General features: G+C 32.4%; 1 non-coding gene across 1 annotated transcript; it reads right to left on the minus strand.

Annotated features, from left to right (window-relative positions):
- Positions 1 to 6310: 6310 nt before the first annotated feature.
- Positions 6311 to 6382, minus strand: Trnag-ucc. The gene has a single exon. It is a non-coding gene; the product is annotated as a tRNA-Gly (tRNA).
- Positions 6383 to 8519: the final 2137 nt, after the last annotated feature.

The raw sequence follows: 8519 nt of genomic DNA on the forward strand, positions 1-8519 counted from the left end.
TCATTGACTATTAGGTTGAATACTGTTATTATTCTGTTATTATTTAACATATCTAATAATATTTTTTGTACTTGTTTGTTGTGTGTGAGTTGTTTGTATTTGTTATTGTAGCCAGGTTGTTGTAGTATTTACTTGGCACCAACTTCAAAATTATAAAATATTTATTTAATCATTTCTGATTAACTAAATCAAAATACGAATTACTTTGTACTAAGTAAATTTATTTTTCACTTTTTAGTTTCCTTTTTGAAGTCGGTTTTTTTTTTTGTTAAAAATTATTTTATTTTACAATTTTTAGTGTTGGGTAGACCTAACAAGGATGCTTGTTCTCTTATGTCGGGGGTTCGGAAACATACACAATACACAAGCACAAACACCCAGATCATGACAAACATCTATATGGCTAATACAAATGTCTGTCGTGCGCGGGGATTGAACCCACTAACGCCAGTGCAACAGCCGGTGCTGTGACCGCTGCGCTAACGCGTCGACATACTATAAGTAAAGTTTGCTATCAGGTGTACGTAATAACAACCGGGACTGACAACCTAGCGTGTTCTCTGAGTCTAGGTTGGGAGAACCACAAGGATTAACAACTAGACCGAAAATAAATATTTGTATAAACATAAATATCCACTCCGAGCGGGAATAGAACCCGCGACCGTCGGTGCTTAGGCGCCGCCGACACGGCACATGCACCATTATATCAAAGCGGTCGTCAAACAGCAAAAGGTAACTGCTGTAAATTGTTGAGAAATTCCCTCGAGTGTTTATGGGCTCCATCATCAAACGTGGTCTTGCGACACAGATGATCACACAGCAGGTAATTGCTATAAATCGTTGAAAAGTTCCCTCGACTATCTTTCGTCTCCATCATCAGACTTTAATGGCACTTGTAACTCATATAGGTGCAAAGTTCTCATCAATAGAAACGAATTAAGTTCAAACAGCAGGTAATTGCTATAAGTCGTTGAAGAGTTCCCTCGGCTATCTTTCGTCTCCATCATCAGACTGAAATGGCACTTATAACTCATACATATGCAAAGTTCACATCAATAGAAACGAATTAAGTTCAAACAGCAGGTAATTGCTATAAATCGTTAAAGAGTTCCCTCGACTATCTTTTGTCTTCATCATCAGACTGTAATGGCACTTATAACTCATACAGGTGCAAAGTTCTCATCAATAGAAACGAATTAAGTTCAAAAACCGGGTAATTGCTATAAATTGTTGAAGAGTTCCCTCGAATATCTTTCTTCTCCATCATCAGATCGACTCCAGACCTTTATTAAATAGTAGTGCTTTATAGTACTTAATGAAAACATGATTAAATTTACTAGTCACCCTTACGATTTTTGAAAGCTTCCCTCGATTTCTCTGGGATCCCATCATCAGATCCTGGTTTCCTTATCATGGTACCAAACTATGGATATCTCCTTTCCAACAAAAAAAGAATTATCAAAATCGGTTCATAAACGAAGAAGTTATCTCCGAACATACATAAAAAAAAAAAAAAAAAATATATACGGTCGAATTGAGTAACCTCCTCCTTTTTTTGAAGTCGGTTAAAAAGTCTTATTACAAATAAAATAGTAAGTCCGCCCACATTAAATACAATCTGTAACTACCTTAAAACTATATTTAATGTGTATCAAGTACTTGTGGTGTACAATAAAATGTAATAAATAAATAATAATAGTAATGTTTAGTAAATAATTAAAAAACACGTGTGAGAATAACGTCAATATTAGACGCAAACACGCGCAACGTCAAGTCGCACGCAAAGTCGCGTTTATCGACAGTACCCCTATATTACATTACTTGGTCTATGGACAGTACAACATTGAGGTGATAACAATTTGACGCATTTCGTCCGGATAGCGACGACCTTGACTGTTGTTTTCACCGAAACTAATGGTTTCGTCTTACTGTCAATACACGTTAGTGAGGCTTCCTATATGTAGGTACATTGAAACGGAAAAAATGTAAGTAATTCGTGAAAAAATAAAATAAGTAAGTCGAATAAATATTAATAAAAACAAAAATCCGATGACATCTAAAGCGGTACAATTACTGATTTTCTAGAAAATACAGATTGTTCAAAAATAAACTAAAAAAGCTTAATGTATTGAGTAGCACTCGCGAACCAAAGAGCAATATAACGCTTCTTCAAATTTTCAAATTACTCATCTTTTACTCTACTGTTTATTTACATCCGTCCAAAAAACATTACTACGCTCTTTTTTTAAGCGGTTGAATTTTTTCTTTTTTGATGTTCTTCTTAAACAGTAAAGTAATTAATAAATATGTTTTATAGTTTAACATTATAAAGCGGAAATCGTTTTCTTTTGTTTCTTGCTACTAAAGCTCTAGTGTCTGGATCTGTCGTTACGCTTTTGAAAATTATATATATCTATACTTACATCAATCGCCTGTTTATTAAGAAAAGTTCGTACCATTCGAGTTCGAGTAGCAATCATTCGGGTTCGAGTGACAACAAAAAAAAAACAGTAACAGTACAGACAGTAGTCAATGTCTTCTTTCAACTTTAAAGAATTTTGATGGCAAAAGGCAAAGGCCTCTTTCTTCATATAAGAGATTAGCCAAAGTTTAAAGAAATCATTTGTTTAAAAGCCTCATTTCGAAAATTACTAGTTGTTACTTGTACTATGATGTATACAGGCAAAAATCGAAACTAAATCTTGTTTTAAATCATTTTCCAAACTTAACTAACGAGGTTATGTCACATAAGATTGAGGAATCAAATAAATAAATAAAACGCCACCGCCATTGTCACAAGGCGTCATATTTTATCTTTTGTTAAGCGAATGTGGTTAGTTCAGCTGGGAGGTTACTCCCAAGGAAAAAGAAACGTAAGAAACGCTAATGAGTAACGAAGCACCGCACCCGTCCCGGTTTATTTACATAATTATTCGAAGATAACGACGCACGCCTTTAAGAGATTGAATACGCCTGACAACTAGAAACAACTCTTAACTAAATATACTTGTATCTAAGTTTTAAAACTTTCATAGTCACTAATACTGATTTATATGTAAAACAATTTATTGTTTGTTGTTAGGCATTATGAGTATCCGATATTTCGGTAATAAAGAGCTAAGATCACGATTGCACCCGTGCTAAAATGACTATAAACAAACTTGGTAAATATTCCGTTTCACATAGAAATCTCTTTAGGACCTACATATGTATATCTTGACAAAAGATCAAGGGATTTGCAATTTTTTTTAACAATATAAGTATGTCATTCAGGCAGCTTTGAAGTATTGAAGTTTCGTCGAAGTACTTCTGTAATCCGAAACCTGTGTTTTCGCTACAAAACGCAACTAAAATTAGGTAGTTAAAACAAGAAATACATGGCTATAGTTTAATAATGGATATCAAAACTATTTAATTATACTAATTTAGCATAACGAAAAGCCACGAGAAACAAAGAACGCAATTAAAATTCACATTTCATAATATAAGTAGATAATAAATTACTTTCAATTAGTCCTTGAGTTAGTGCCAAGAAAGCCTGCAGAATTTCCTCTTTGAAAATAACCAAGCTAATTAAGGGAACATTGGATAAAATTTACATTGAGTAAATTTATTTTTTCCTCATTTTGAAACACTCCAAAGTATTCGTAAAGTTAAAAGTTAAAGATACAGTTTGTAAGTTTTCACAGTTAAAGAATTTTTTGTTTATTTGAAAATTGAAAACGTTCAGAAATACTACAACCTGTTTAAATCTCTGAAGTTTCAGGTAAAGCTATGAAGAACATTTTGTATATATATACATATATAATCGTTATATATATAATCGTTTAGCATTATAATATGATAATATAACTATTGACTATTGTCATACATACTGATTTCGTGATAAAGTCGAGTTAACAACTAAATCAGTCGGTATAGGTCTTTTTTTATATAAGTTTTAACATCCATGGGCTCTTAAGTGCCCATTCTTTTTTATTTACACTTTAACTTTCAAAGCGTTGAGGCATATTATTTTCAACACTGTGATTTGATGGTGAGTCCAAAACTGACCGTGAGAGATATATATACCTATATATACTTATATACATATATATTTATGTAGGTTAATAATTAAGATAATTATTTACGACTATGGTTTTTTCCACCTTTTTTTTTTCATGCTACATGCTCTATGCATAACTATTTTATAACACACTACATGCTTTATACATTACATGTGTAACTCTACAATGTTAATTTTCCAATGTTAATTTGTTAATTAATATATAATATGTTTGTTAATTTTACAATGTTAATTGTCGACGACCACACTAATTTTTCTAAAACAGCGCCCGCTGCCAGCTTCGCGAGCACATCCTCAATAATCTTCACATCCCTATTATGGATCGCCATGTTGAGGCTGTGCTCGAGGATTTGCCTACGGTCTGCCTCCACCTGACGAAGTGGACGATTGCGTTGTCCTTGTCGTCGATGTAACAGACACAGGTGTTAGTGTGTCTTGTCACCGCAACCACCGCATGCGACACACTATCATGGATTCGGAGCCTCTCCGCCCTCGTCTGGATCGTCGTTAAAGGTGTCACTGCTAAACACTGGATCTCTTCTTTGTGTAAGAAAAGTGTTGAATCAATCAGCACTAACCTCCTTTCCTGCAGGTTAGTGAATAATTACAACACACCAATAAGAACGAACGACTTTACGTGCTCTCTGAGATACGGTGAAATGGCCCACACCAAACTCATGACCAAATCAGAAACAAAATATCTCTTTAATGCAACTACTCATATCACTACATCAGTACGACTGTCGAGAAAAGTCTTACGACACCTTATTTATTAATAACACATCCATCAAAATAACAAAATAAATAATGATACATAGTATTAACCCGATAGTTGAAACACTCCACCCTCCCTGGTCGGCTACAATAAAACGTAATAAGGCTAGGGGACGCGTAGAAGGTACGAGAATAAATGCTCTTTAAGGAATTTCTTTTAAAAGACGATGCTATAAATTATATATTTGACAGTTTGTATTGTAGTATTGTAAATTATACAAAAGAATCCATTATATTGAACATTAAACCTATTTTATACAATATTGCCAATACAATGTAGAAAAATATATCGTTTGTAAATGGAATCCCTGCCTTTATTTTTTATCTGGTCTTATTAACACAAAATCGACTTAATTAAAAATTTCCAATCTTATGATAGTTTATATAAACAGAAAATATTTGGAGCTAAAAGAAAAAACACCGTATGGCAGACAGGATGCTCTGAGATACCATAATATGTAATGGAGCAATCTGATGACTAATTGTAGGCTTTTCCTAACTCTTTACAAGTAAAATAACATCTATACGCTCTTTTTCCTAAAGTGCTCAGTTTCATAGGTACATACCACGTAGTCCTAATATTTTTTTCCTAACGTAATACGTACAGTGCTCTGATCAGATAAGTTTGATCGCGATTTACCCTAATGCTAACGTTTTCCCCCTGATCGAACTCATATCGATTTCAAAATAAAGCCACTGGGGGATGAAAATAATTTTTACTGGCTACCGAAATGATTACATTTAGTTCAACTTATCGTTAGTACGATGACACGGAATTTTGTTTATCTACGTTATTTAAAAGTTCATACGTGCCTTATCATTGCTTAAAGAAATGGAAGATAACATTTACTCAATTAGAAAGATTTATTTTTAATATCAAATATATTCGTCTATTTTAAGCGAATACACAATTCTTAAATTTTCCTAGTTTTTTACCTTAATTTTATTTAGTTACAAACATAATTTATTTAAATTAGAATTTGGCAATATTTATTTTTAATTGAAAATTTTACTTCTTAATTTATGTTTTCTGAATAATATTACAATGAATACATAAGCGCATAAGAAAAAAAAACTCCGATTGACAAGTGGTGTTCCTTAAATAAATAAATAGATATATTTAGCTATGTCAACTACGAGTTTAGTTTTATTTTGAGTGTGTTAATCACTCACTCTCTTTCCGGATACGTTTCATAAATCGGAAATAGTTTACGATCCAAGATAACTAAACATAATTTTCTGTTTTATATTCGGCAGTAAAACTAGAAATGGTACCTCTTGACTGTACGTATGTGTGAAAAGTCTTCATTTTATATGCTGCTCTACATTTACATACATTTTTTATTATTCAATCGAAGTCAATAAAACGGATATGGATTCTTTACGCTAAGCCAATTTTATTTGACTTCTTAATCACTTAATAAAATTATATATTGGTAAAAAATAAAAATATACTTTAAAGCAAAAATGTGCGTTGGCCGGGAATCGAACCCGGATCAACTGCTTGGAAGGCAACTATGCTGACCATTACACCACCAACGCCGCATGTTCTCAATGGGAAATTATACTTACAGTTGTTTGATATAAATATAATATTTACAGATTATTTATTATTGATTGTTATATTGATGAATTAATATCGATATGTGTTTAGATATTGCATATAATACATATAAATATTCTATAAGTAGTTACGTTCCAATTCCGTTTAACAAAAGTGAAACTGCTATGTATATAATTTCGAGTCTGTGTTTTTTTAACCGACTTCAAATAAGGAGGAGGTTACTCAATTCGACCGTATATTTTTTTTTTATGTATGTTCAGGGATAACTCCGTCGTTTATGAACCTGAATTTTGATAATTCTTTTTTTTTTGTTGGAAAGGAGATATCCCTAGTTTGGTACCATGAGAAGGAAACTAGGATCTGATGTTGGGATCCCAGAGAAATAGAGGGAAACTCTCGAAAATCCGCATAACTTTTTACTGGGTGTACCGATTTTGATGATTTTTAATTTAATCGATAGCCGATGTCTATCATGTAGTCACATTTAAATTTCATCGAGATCTAATTACAACTTTTGGAGTAATCTTTGATAATGCTTATTTACTTGACTATTTTTTCGTCTACCTACGTTGTATTACTTGTCGATATAATTGAAGTCGGTTTTTCTTCGTTTGCCTGCAAACAAAACTATTTATAAAATCAATATAATGTTATATTCAAATCAGGAACTACCTTCATAAGAAACAATTAATGCTGCATAAATAAATAAAAATGAAAAACTTTCTGTAAATATCAAAACAATATCTTATATTATCTTGTAAAAAAAATCACTCGTGCTACGTAGGTATTATAGGTACCATATATAACCTCTGTTGTGAAAATTATTTTTAGGGCTACTTGAAACAGTTTGACAGTAAATGGAAGCATATAGTAATAAATCATATAGGTACTAATACTAGCTGACCCCGCAAAGGTTGTTTTGCCATAATTAATATATGTTATTAACCCCCTTAATGTTGACCGATTCTCAGACCTAACCGATATGCGCACAAATTTTCATAAGAATCGGTCCAGCCGTTTCGGACGAGTATGATAACTAACATTGTGACAAGAGAATATTTTATTATATAAGTATAAGACTAGCTGACTCGTCAAACGTTGTCTTGCCGCTAAACGCTATTTAAAAATAGGAATTGGTGGTAGAAGGGTGAAAATTTAGGGTTGTATGTATTTTTCAACGCCAAATCATAATAAAATAAAAAATAAATAATTTATCTAAAAATAAAAAATAAGGATGGACTACCCTTAACATTTAGGAGGGTGATAAATAGATGTTGTTCGATTCTCAGACCTACCCAATATGCACACAAAATTTCATGAGAATCGGTCAAGCCGTTTCGGAGGAGTTTAACTACAAACACCCCGACACGAGAATTTTATATATTAGATTAATAAATGTGTAAATATTATAAGAAGGCTACAAGACGTGTCAATTCGTTAAGTCCTAATAGGTACTGTCAATTATTTCTTAAGTGGAGTGATGGAACCGGTGAACGTCAACGAAAAAGTTGGCAAGATACTTTGTACACACCTTACAACAATAATTAAAATTTCTATCTGTGTTTACTTAACTGTTTATAGCAGTCAGTTTAACAATTCTGGGTACTGGGTCTATTGTTATTATTTTTACTATGATCATACACTTTGTCTAACTAAATATCAGAATAATTTATATGTATATAATAAAATAGATATATTTATATATTTTCACAATTTTTTGATTAAGATTTATAATATAGAACATAATTTATATTGAATATACGTACGTAGATTGATGTCCATACGTATAACTTAAGTATAAGTATACCTACATGCCCAATGAAAAAATCTAGTAAACCTCATAAAAACAGGACAAATGCAGACCAAATTATTATGTGAGTTAGGAGAGGCTATGAGATCTATGAGAGTTTGGTCTCCATTTATTTTATGAAGTTTCTGAATTTTTTCCATAGGGTATCTGCATGTTTTTAGAATTTCCAGTTCTTTCCAAATCAGTTTTTTATTATTATTATAAAAACATCTTTATTGTGTGCTGTGTGGCTACGGCACTAAAGAATTTAGCCACCCCCTCTCTTCCCGTGGGTGTCGTAAGAGGCGACTAAGGGATAACAAGGT

Source organism: Melitaea cinxia, chromosome 6, assembly GCF_905220565.1.
Source record: "Melitaea cinxia chromosome 6, ilMelCinx1.1, whole genome shotgun sequence".
Classification (NCBI taxonomy): Eukaryota; Metazoa; Arthropoda; class Insecta; order Lepidoptera; family Nymphalidae; genus Melitaea; species Melitaea cinxia.